Source organism: Suncus etruscus, chromosome 2 (genome assembly GCF_024139225.1).
Source record: "Suncus etruscus isolate mSunEtr1 chromosome 2, mSunEtr1.pri.cur, whole genome shotgun sequence".
In the NCBI taxonomy this organism is placed as follows: Eukaryota; Metazoa; Chordata; class Mammalia; order Eulipotyphla; family Soricidae; genus Suncus; species Suncus etruscus.
This window is the reverse complement of record NC_064849.1, coordinates 1,843,553-1,853,841: the sequence shown is the minus strand read 5'-3', so window position 1 is coordinate 1,853,841 and position 10,289 is coordinate 1,843,553. Positions and strand designations below refer to the sequence as shown.

Below are 10,289 nucleotides of genomic sequence, written 5' to 3'. Positions count from 1 at the left end.
CTGATCTCCTGCACTAAGAGGCCCCCCACCCAAAAATTTTGCCCTCCCCAAAAACAAACACCTCAGATGCTGTGGCCAAACAATACTTGGCTTGACGAAAGCCTTTAGGGACACACCCAGGGATACTAGCTGCTAGGTAGGGTCTTTTTTTGGTTTTTGTTTTTTTGGTTTTTGGGCCACACCCGGCGGTGCTCAGGGGTTACTTCTGGCTGTCTGCTCAGAAGTAGCTCCTGGCAGGCATGGGGGACCATATGGGACACCGGGATTTGAACCAACCACCTTAGGTCCTGCATCGGCTGCTTGCAAGGCAAACACCACTGTGCTATCTCTCCGGCCCCTAGGTAGGGTCTTGTATTGGGGAATTTAAACTAGGTTCTAGGGGGCGGAGAGATAGCACAGCAGTAGGGCATTTGCCTTGCACATAGCTGATCCAGGGCTGACAGACGATGATTCAAATCCCAGCTTCTCATCCCAGCTTCTCATATGGTCCCTGTGCCTGCCAGGAGTGATTTCTGAGTACAAAGCCAGGAGTAACACCTGAGCACTGCCAGCTGTGACCCAAAAAGGAAGGAAGGAAGGAAGGAAGGAAGGAAGGAAGGAAGGAAGGAAGGAAGGAAGGAAGGAAGGAAGGAAGGAAGGAAGGAAGGAAGGAAGGAAGGAAGGAGGGAGGGAGGGAGGGAGGGAGGGAGGGAGGGAGGGAGGGAGGGAGGGAGGGAGGGAGGGAAGAAGGGAAGGAAGGAAGGAAGGAAGGAAGGAAGGAAGGAAGGAAGGAAGGAAGGAAGGAAGGAAGGAAGGAAAGAGGGAAGGAGGGAAGGAAGGAAGGAAGGAAAGAGGGAAGGAGGGAAGGAGGAACAAACGAACTCTGTTCTAGTATATGAGCCCCGGGAAACTAACATTTCTTCTTTGGAGCCTTAATTTTTTTTTAATTGGGGCTACAGGGTGTTGACTTGGAGAGACACAAGGAAGTTGTTTGCCTTCCACGGCCCACCAGGGGTCAATCACCAGTACCTCATAAAGTCCCCCAAACCCCTGGGGCTGGAACAATGATCCCGGTGTTAGCCTTGCACACTGCCAACCGGGCATCCCATAGGATCCCCCGAGCCTGCCAGGAGAGATTTCTTTTTTTTTTTTTTTTTTTTTTTTTTTTTTTGGTTTTTGGGCCACGCCCGGCAGTGCTCAGGGGTTACTCCTGGCTGTCTGCTCAGAAATAGCTCCTGGCAGGCACGAGGGACCATATGGGACACCGGGATTCGAACCAACCACCTTTGGTGCTGGATCGGTGGCTGCTTGCAAGGCAAACGCAGCTGTGCTATCTCTCCGGGCCCCAGGAGAGATTTCTAGCATAGAGCGAGCCAGGAGTAACCCCTGAGTGCAGCCGGGTGTGTCCCAAAACTAAAAGAAAAGAGGGGGGGCAACAAGATAAAGATAAAATTCTAAAAAAGAGAACAGAAATGAGGAGGTAACTCAAAGGTCTGGGACATTTGCATTCAGAAAACCAGCACCAAATGGTCCCCCCAAAACCTCACGGTCCCCTCCCCCCAGTATCACGTGGCATGGCTTAAAATCTAAAAAAAGAGGGGCCGGAGAGATAGCATGGAGGTAGGGCTTTTGCCTTGCATGAAGAAGGTTCGAATCCCGGCATTCCATATGGTCCCCTGAGCCTGCCAGGGGCGATTTCTAAGCACAGAGCTAGGAGTAACCCCTGAGCACTGGTGGGCGTGACCAAAACAGACAAACAAACAAATAAAAATTGTATGTGAAAAATCAGTCCTTTCTCTTTTCCTTGCAAATGGAAAGATCTGATGCCAGAGACAGACTGTGACTGACAGGGGTGAATGCACTTGCCTTACACGGGGTGACTGCAGTTTGAGCCCCAACCGCACAGAATCCCCACCCAGCACCAGGAGTAGCCCCACAGTAGCGCTCAGTGTGGCCTGAAAGAAGCAGTCACTGGGCTCAGCTCCTCCAGGCCATCTGCTCTGAGTCCTACACTGCCCTTCATCACCTGCCTGCCTGCTGTGGGCACTGACATGACCCTCGGTCCCTGTCAGGGATGGCGGAGAGTGCAGAGCCAAGGACAGAAAATGTCCGGGAGAACAGAGGCAGACGCCACCTGCCACCCGCAGGGCAATGGAGAGAGAGAACAGGCTTCTTCCCTCCCAAGCCTGGTGGCAGTCCATTCCCTAGGGTCCAGGCTGCAGCCCACAACACCCAGCCCTGGGACCTCTGACCACAACCCCCCCCACCCCAGCGGCCAGGTCAGGCCAGGTTTCAAATCACAGAAGCCTCTGAAGAGCATGACCAACCATCTGTGTAGCTGCTCAGGGGTCCAAAGTCACAGATGTAGCTGGAGAGAACACAGTAGGAGGGTAGCTTGCCTTGCATGTGGTAGACCTAGATTCGAGTCCTGCCACCACATAGAGGCCCCAGAGTGATAGCATAGCGGGTAGGGCATTTGCCTTGCAATCACTGGCATCCCATATGGTCCCCTGATGGCTGAGCTGAGAAACCCGAGAGCTCTCGAGTGTGGCCCCAAAACAAAACAAAATGAAAACAAGGGGGCCGGAGCAGTGACGTAGAGTTAGGGAGCAGTGACCTAGAGTTAAGGTGTTTGCCTTGCACACAACTGATCCAGGACAAACTGCGGTTAGATTCCCTACATCCAATATGGTCCCCCCAAGCCAGGAGCAATTTCTGAGAGCATAGCCAGGAGTAACCCGTGAGCGACACTGGGTGTGACCAAAAAAACAAAAAACAAACAAACAAAAATGGGCCGGAGAGATAGCATGGAGGTAGGGCATTTCATTTGCCTTGATTGCAGAAGGATGATGGTTTGAATCCCCACATCCCATATGGTCCCCTGGGCCTGCCAGGAAAGATTTCTGAACTCAGAGCCAGGAGTAACCCCTGAGCGCTACAGGGTGTGACCCCCCAAAAAAAACAAACAAACAAAAGACACTACCAGAATTGATCCCTGAGCATAACCCCCAAAATACCCCCAAGCACTGCCAGGTATGATACAAAATCTGCCCTAAGCCCCCAGCACTGCATAAGGCCCCCAGAGACCCTCCAGGATTGACTGCTGAGCAGAACCAGAAATAAGTCCCAATTGGCAAGTGCTCATGGGTTTCTCCTGGCCCTGTGCCCATGATCACTCCAGGCAGGCTCATGGGACCACGTGGGATGCCGTGGATCGAACCTGGGTTGGCCATATGCAAGGCAGACGCCTCCCCGATGTGTCCCTCTTGGGCCCTCAATACACATTCTCCTCAGCAGTGTGGAGTGGATGCTCTCATTTGCAGGTCTGCTGCACATGGATGGACGAGGATGAGGCATAAGTCCCAGAGTCAAATTCCTGCAGCTTATGGCCTGAACTGACAGGGAAGTCCCTGAGGCAGAGTGCCCAGAAGCCACCCACTATGCAGCTCATTCTTGGAATGTGCCTTTCCCAGAATGCTGTTCCAGTGCTTAGTAGAAATCCCTAGGCCAGATCTTGAAGTGCATTCTAGGAAGGGCCCAAGGCCCGCTGCTCTGCAAGCTTCTACTTGGCCCAAGAACTAGACTTTTTTTCCAGGACTGATGGTGGTTCGAATCCTGGCACCCCATATGGTTCCCTGAGCCTGCCAGGAGCGATTTCTGAACACAGAGCCAGAAGTAACCCTCAGCACCACCGTGTCCGACCCAAAAATAAAAACAAATAATAATAATAATAATAATAATAATAATAATAATAATAAAAGGAATTGGGGCTGGAGAGATAGCATGGGGTAGGGCGTTTTCCTTGCATGCAGAAGGATGGTGGTTCGAATCCTGGCATCCTATATGGTTCCCTGAGCCTGCCAGGAGCGATTTCTAAGCACAAAGACAGGAGTATCCCCTGAGCACCGCCCTGTCTGACCCAAAAACAAAACAAGAAAGGAACTATACTTTTTTGGGGGGGAACCACATCTGGCAGTGCACAGGGGTGACTAACTCTGTACTCAGGGGACCCTATTCTGCGGAGATGAAAGCAGGAATCAAACCTGGGACAGGGGCCAGAGAGATAGCACAGGGGCCCATATGGTTGACCCAGGTTTGATCCCCAACATCCCATACGGTTCCCAAGACTGCCAGGAGTAATTTCTGAGAGCAAAGCTAGGAGTAACCCCTGAGTGCTGCTGGGTACAGCTCAAAAACCAAAACAAAAGAAAAAAGATACTACAACTACTTACTTCCAGTCTAAATCCCTGGAATCTGTTTAAACATGATTGGAGGGGATAGATAGTACAGGAACTAAGGTCTGCACACAATGTTGGTCCTCTAAGACACACGAGGAGCAATGCCTGAGCAGAGAAAGGAGTGAATTAGCGCTGTGTGGGGGGCTGGAGTGGTGGCGCAAGCAGTAAGGTGTCTCTGCCTTGCCTGCTCTAGCCTAGGACGGACCACGGTTCCATCCCCCCATCCCATATGGTCCCCGAAGCCAGGAGTGATTTCTGAGCGCCTAGCCAGGAGGAACCCCTGAGTGTCACTGGGTGTGGCTCCCCCTCAAAAAAAGCACTGTGTGTGACCCAAAAAAAAGGGGGGGGGATGGGTTGGCACAGAGGGGAGAGCACTCACCTTGCACATGGCAGACCTGGGATGGATCTCCAGCATCCCATATGGTCCCTTCTAGGAGTGATTCTTGAGTGCAGAGCCAGGAGTAACCCCTAAGCACTGCTGGACATGGCCCCAAAACAAACCAACAATAAAAGGTGGGGTACTGAGAGACAGAACAGAGGTTGGGCACTTGTCTTGAACGAGGCGGACCCAGGTTCGATCCCTGGCACAATGGATGGTCCCTTGAGCCCACCAGGACTGATCCTTTTTTTTTTTTTGGGGGGGTGGGGGTCACACCCGGCGTCGCTCTGGGGTTACTCCAGGCTTTTCGCTCATAAATCGCTCCTGGCAGGCTCGGGGGACCATATGGGATGCCTTGGAATCAAACCTGGGTCCATCCCAGGTTGGCCGTGTGCAAGGCAAACGCCTTTAACACTCTCCTATCTTTCCAGCCCCACTGGTGGTCATTCTTTTTTTGGTTTTGGTTTTGTTTTGTTTTGGGGTCACACCCGGCAGCGTTCAAGGGTTCCTCCTGGCTCTATGCTCAGAAATCATTCCTGGCAGGCGCGGGGGACCATATTGGATGCTGGGATTCGAACCATAATCCTTCTGCATGCAAGGCAAACGTCCTATCTCCATGCTATCTCTAGAGAAGCTTCTTCACTGTCAGACTCGATGGCTCCTGACCCTCAAGGAAGTCCACCTCCTGTCCCAGTACCATGAAGTTTCCTTTCACCTTGTAAGCTACTTTAGAAGCCAACAGAATCTAGAAAGCGGTTGTTTGGGAATCTGTTACCTCCGTTTCAGAAGCGAGAGTGGTCCAACCTGATACTGTATTATTATTAATTTTTTGGAGATAAAATTGCTGCTGTGTTGAAAAGTCGGGAACTAGAAATAGAAGAATCATATGTACTACTTAATTCCCTTTGCAGGAATCATTTCTCCTATCTGGGCCTCAGTTCTTTTAACTGTAGAGGGTGGGAATAGAAGAAACTGGTATATATTACCACGTCAGAATTGTCATAGCCTAGGGGCCCGGAGAGATAGCACAGCAGCGTTTGCCTTGCAAGCAGCTGATCCAGGACCAAAGGTGATTGGTTCGAATCCCGGTGTCCCATGTGCCGCCCCCCCAGGACTGATCCTTGAGTGCAGAGACAGGAGTCAACCCTGAGCCATGCTGGGCGTTCCACCGGATAAGGATCCCAGGACACAAAGTCGAGTCAGCAATGAGTTGGGACATCGAGCCTACGACATGATGTGAGTCGTGTCCAAATGGAAATGGGCCAATCATGTAAGTGGTGAAGGATGAACTGCTTGTATGAACCAATGAAAAGCTTGTAAAGTGCTTGCTTCGGCAGCACATATACTAAAATTGGAACGATACAGAGATTAGCATGGCCCCTGCGCAAGGATGACATGCAAATTCGTGAAGCGTTCCGTATTTAAAAAAAAAAAAGGAAAGAAAAGCTTGTAAAGCCCTATGAAAACTGGTTGAGATCTGGGTTTGGAATCCTTATCAAGACTCCCCTGGGTGGATGAGACTCGGACCTCAGCTAGCCGAATAAACTCCCTTTTGCCTCCTGTATTATCGGAGATGGTCTCTGACTCTCAGCGCTTGGGTGTCAATTTGGACCATTACGAGAGAGAGAGAGAGAGAGAGAGAGAGAGAGAGAGAGAGAGAGAGAGAGAGAGAGAGAGAGAGAGAGAGAGAGAGAGAGAGAGAGAGGAGAGAGAGAGGAGAGAAGAGAGAGGAGAGAGAGAGAAGAGAGAGAGAAGAGAGAGGAGAGAGAGGGGAGAGAGAGAGAGGAGAGAGAGGAGAGAAGAGAGAGGAGAGAGAGAGGAGAGAGAGGGGAGAGAGAGGAGGAGAGAGAGAGGAGAGAGAGGGAAGTGTCTGGTCTTTGCAAGGCTTTGATCTGTCTGTGTCTTTTAGTTCTAAAGGGATCAGGGTGTTTACCTATAAACTTGTTCCAAAGCACCCCAGGGTGAGAGGCAAAGAGCTCACAGCCCCCCCACACTTTCTCCAGGCATTGCCCTGGCTCTCTGAAGTTTCTGTGCTCTTCCTGGCCTGACTCCATTCATCCCATTGGTCATTCTTTCCCAGGACTCACCAGAATCAGGGGATGTTCATTCTTTTATTTATTTATTTATTTATTTATTTATATTTATTTATTTATTTTGGCCACACCAGGAGGCACTCAGAGGTTACTCCTGGCTCTGTGCTGAGGAATCGCTCCTGGCAGGTTTGGGGGACCAAATGGGATGCCGGGAATCAAGCCCGGGTCTGTCCAGGGTTTGCTGCATGCAAGGCAAATGCCCTACCACTGTGCTAATGCTCCAGTCCAGAATCAGGGATGTTCTGTTTGGCATCAAATTTTGCTATTTTATTCAATGAAAAATAAAACATTTCTCTGGGGCAAGAGACTCAGTGCAGTGGGGTAAGGGACCATGTGGTGCCAGGAGTCTAAATGGGTCAGTTGCATGCAGGGGAAATGCCTCAACCCCAAAACTATCTTAACCCCTGTTGTTAGGCTCCATTCGCCATAATCCCACTCTGGGAAAATGAGCTGGAGCAGGGGTCACCGCAGGAAATAACCAGGCCAACCTTGAGAGGGTAAAGCACGCGTGGTGGGGAATTTTTTTTTTGTGTGTGTGTGCTTTTTGGGTCACACCTGGCAGTACTCAGGGAAAACTCCTGGCTCCATGCTCAGAAATCGCTCCTGGCAGGCACAGGAGACCATATGGGATGCTGGGATTCGAACTGACGACATTCTGCATGAAAGGCAAACGCCTTACCTCCATGCTATCTCTCTGGGCCCCGTGGTCGGGGATTTTTTGCCTCACAGAGTAAGAGAAGGCTGCCCACCAGAACAGCAGTTTTTATTAAGTAAAGGGGTGGTGGTAGGGCTAAGGACAAAAGGACTATCTCTTTTTATTTTGTTTGTTTTTGGACAATACCCAATGATACTCAGGGGTTATTCCCGGCTCTGTGCTCAGAAGTCATTCCTGGCAGGCTGGGGAACCATATGGAATACCAGAGATCAAACCTGATTCTATCCCAGGTTGGCCATGTGCAGGGCAAATGCCTGCTGCTATGCTATCACTTTGGCCCCAAAAGGCATCTCTTGAGCCAGACTTGCCCAGCGTGCTTCAGGCATGGAGAATAATATGGTAAGCAGAAAATTTCTGCTTTGGGTAAAAACAAGTTGTAAACAAACAAACAAACAAATACAAAGAAACCAGGGATTATCTTTGTTTGGGGTAGGACTAAGTTGTAAATTATAAACTTTACTATCTCTTCATTCCTAGGGCTCACTTTTTTTTTTTTTTTGGTTTTTGGGCCACACCCAATGACGCTCAGGGGTTACTCCTGGCTATGCGCTCAGAAGTGGCTCCTGGCTTGGGGGACCATATGGGGGACGCCGGGGGATCGAACTGAGGTCCATCCAAGGTTAGCGCAGGCAAGGCAGGCACCTTACCTTTAGCGCCACCGCCCGGCTCCTAGCTCACTTTTTTTTAAAGTTGGGGGCCAGGGGCCAGAGAGATAGCACAGCAGTAGGGTGTGCCTTGCACGAGGCAGACCCAGGACAGACCTGGGTCCGATTCCCGGCATCCCATATAGTCCTGCCAGGAGCAATTTCTGAGTGCAGAGCCAGGAGCAACCTCTAAGTGTCACCAGGTATGGCCCCAAAACCAAATACCAAAAATAAATAAATTAAAAAAATAAAGGAGGGGGCCAGAGAAATAGTATAATAGGCAAGGCACTTGCATATAGCCAACCTGGGTTCAAGTCCCAGCATCCCATAGAGTCTCTCAGCTGGAGAGACCTACCCTGAACTGACCAGGTTTGATTTCCAGCATCCCATATGGTCCCCAGAGCCTGCCAGGAGCCTGCCGGGGGAGATTTCTGAGCACAGAGCCAGGAGTACCTCCTGAGCGCCACAGATGTGGCCCCCCAAGACAAAAACAAACAAAACAGAAATAGGGGGAAAATACCACGTGTCTTTTTTGTTTTCCTCTCTCCTTGTTCATGCAGTTTGAGAATTAGGCCTGATGGTTTCCCAATGACGGCATATTTGGCAGGTTCCTCGGTATAGTGGCAATGTCGGTGGGCACCAAGGATGTGGGGTTAATTCACAAGACAAGTTTCCCATCACCCGATGAAGTGTTGGCTGCCCTTTCGCTTGTTTTCTTTACCTTTTGGCGCTGCGAGTTTTAAATCTTGTTTCACTTTGCCACCTACTGGCGATTTCTTACCATTTCTGTTGCTTCCAACAAAAAGACCAAAAAATCCTCCCCCCCAAAAATACCAAAAAATCTGGTTCTACCAAGATTTCAGAGCAAATCCCTTCTACCTGAAGACTCCCACAAGGCCCAGTGAGTTTTGTTTTTTTTGTTTTTTTTTTTTTTGGTTTTTGGGCCACACCCAGTAATGCTCAGGGGTTACTCCTGGCTATGTGCTCAGAAGTTGCTCCTGGCTTGGGGGACCATATGGGACACCGGGGGATCGAACCGCGGTCCGTCCAAGGTTAGCGCAGGCAAGGCAGGCACCTTACCTTTAGCGCCACCGCCCGGCCCCGAGTTTTGTTTTTTAACTTTTTTTTGGGGTGGTGGTGTTTGGGTCCCACCTGGCAGTGCTCAGGGGTTCCTCCTGGCTCTACGCTCAGAAATCGCTCCTGGCAGGCTCAGGGGACCATATGGGATGCCGGGATTTGAACCACCAACCTTCTGCATGCAAGGCAAACCCCCTACCACTATGCTATCTCTCTGGATCCTCTTTTTTTTTTTTAAACTTTATTTAATTATTGATTGATTGTTTTTTGGGCCACACCCGGTGCCACTCAGAGGTTCATCCTGGCTCTACACTCAGAAATAGCCCCTGGCAGGCTGGGGATGCCAGGAATTGAACTGGGTCCCTCCTGGGTCAGCGACAAGCGAGGCAATCGTCCCACCGCTGTGCTATCTCTCCGGCCCCCCAGCGAGTTTCTTCAACCTTCACAAGACAAAGCCCTCATCTGCATATCCCCCCCACCTTCACGGGAATGTTAACTGCGTGCTTTTCCCAAACGTCTCATCAGCCATGCTGAGAAGCAAGAATCCTTTCGGTGCATCTTTTAATTTTAGCCAGATTCAGGACACAGTCGCTGGGGGACCTGCAAGACCCCTCATGATGCTGTGAGCTCTACCTTGAATAACTTCTCTCCACATCAGTGCCAGGGAGGGGAGAAGGTAGCTTGTGGTCTAGCAAGCTTGGTAGCAAAAGATTGGGGGGGGGTGTGTTTTTTTTTAACCAAGGATTTTAAGGGCTGACCCAAGTTCTTTCCCTGGCATCCCACAGGATCCCCTGAGCTGCTAGGAGTAATTTCTGTACACACCCACCCACCCCGAAGTATTTGATGGGCTGGAAAAACAGCACTTGCGTGGCATCATGATGACTCTGATTTGAACCCTCACATGTGTGTTGGATTACTGGTCCACCCAAATCAATATTCATACTCCACCATAGGGTGTGATCTGGTGATAGAATTTTTGGATTATTCCCTACTTGGCATTCTTCTCTCACCCTAGGGTGTGGCTTGGTTCTTGTCAAGAAGAGCAGGGTCCAAAAAAGGCAGGGCTCATTCTTCGGGCTGCTTTCCTTCTTAGGAGCAGAAGCTCATGTGGTGGGATTCCTGCCTTGAGGGTTGGATTCCTTGAACCTGTTCTTGTCCCTTTTC

At 50.4% G+C, this 10,289-nt stretch overlaps 1 non-coding gene across 1 annotated transcript; it reads left to right on the top strand.

The window, feature by feature from the left end:
* The first annotated feature begins 5,917 nt into the window (after positions 1-5,917).
* LOC126002162 (U6 spliceosomal RNA) lies at positions 5,918-6,021 on the top strand. Its single transcript, XR_007492935.1, has one exon. It is a non-coding gene; the product is annotated as a U6 spliceosomal RNA (small nuclear RNA).
* The last annotated feature ends 4,268 nt before the right edge of the window (positions 6,022-10,289 follow it).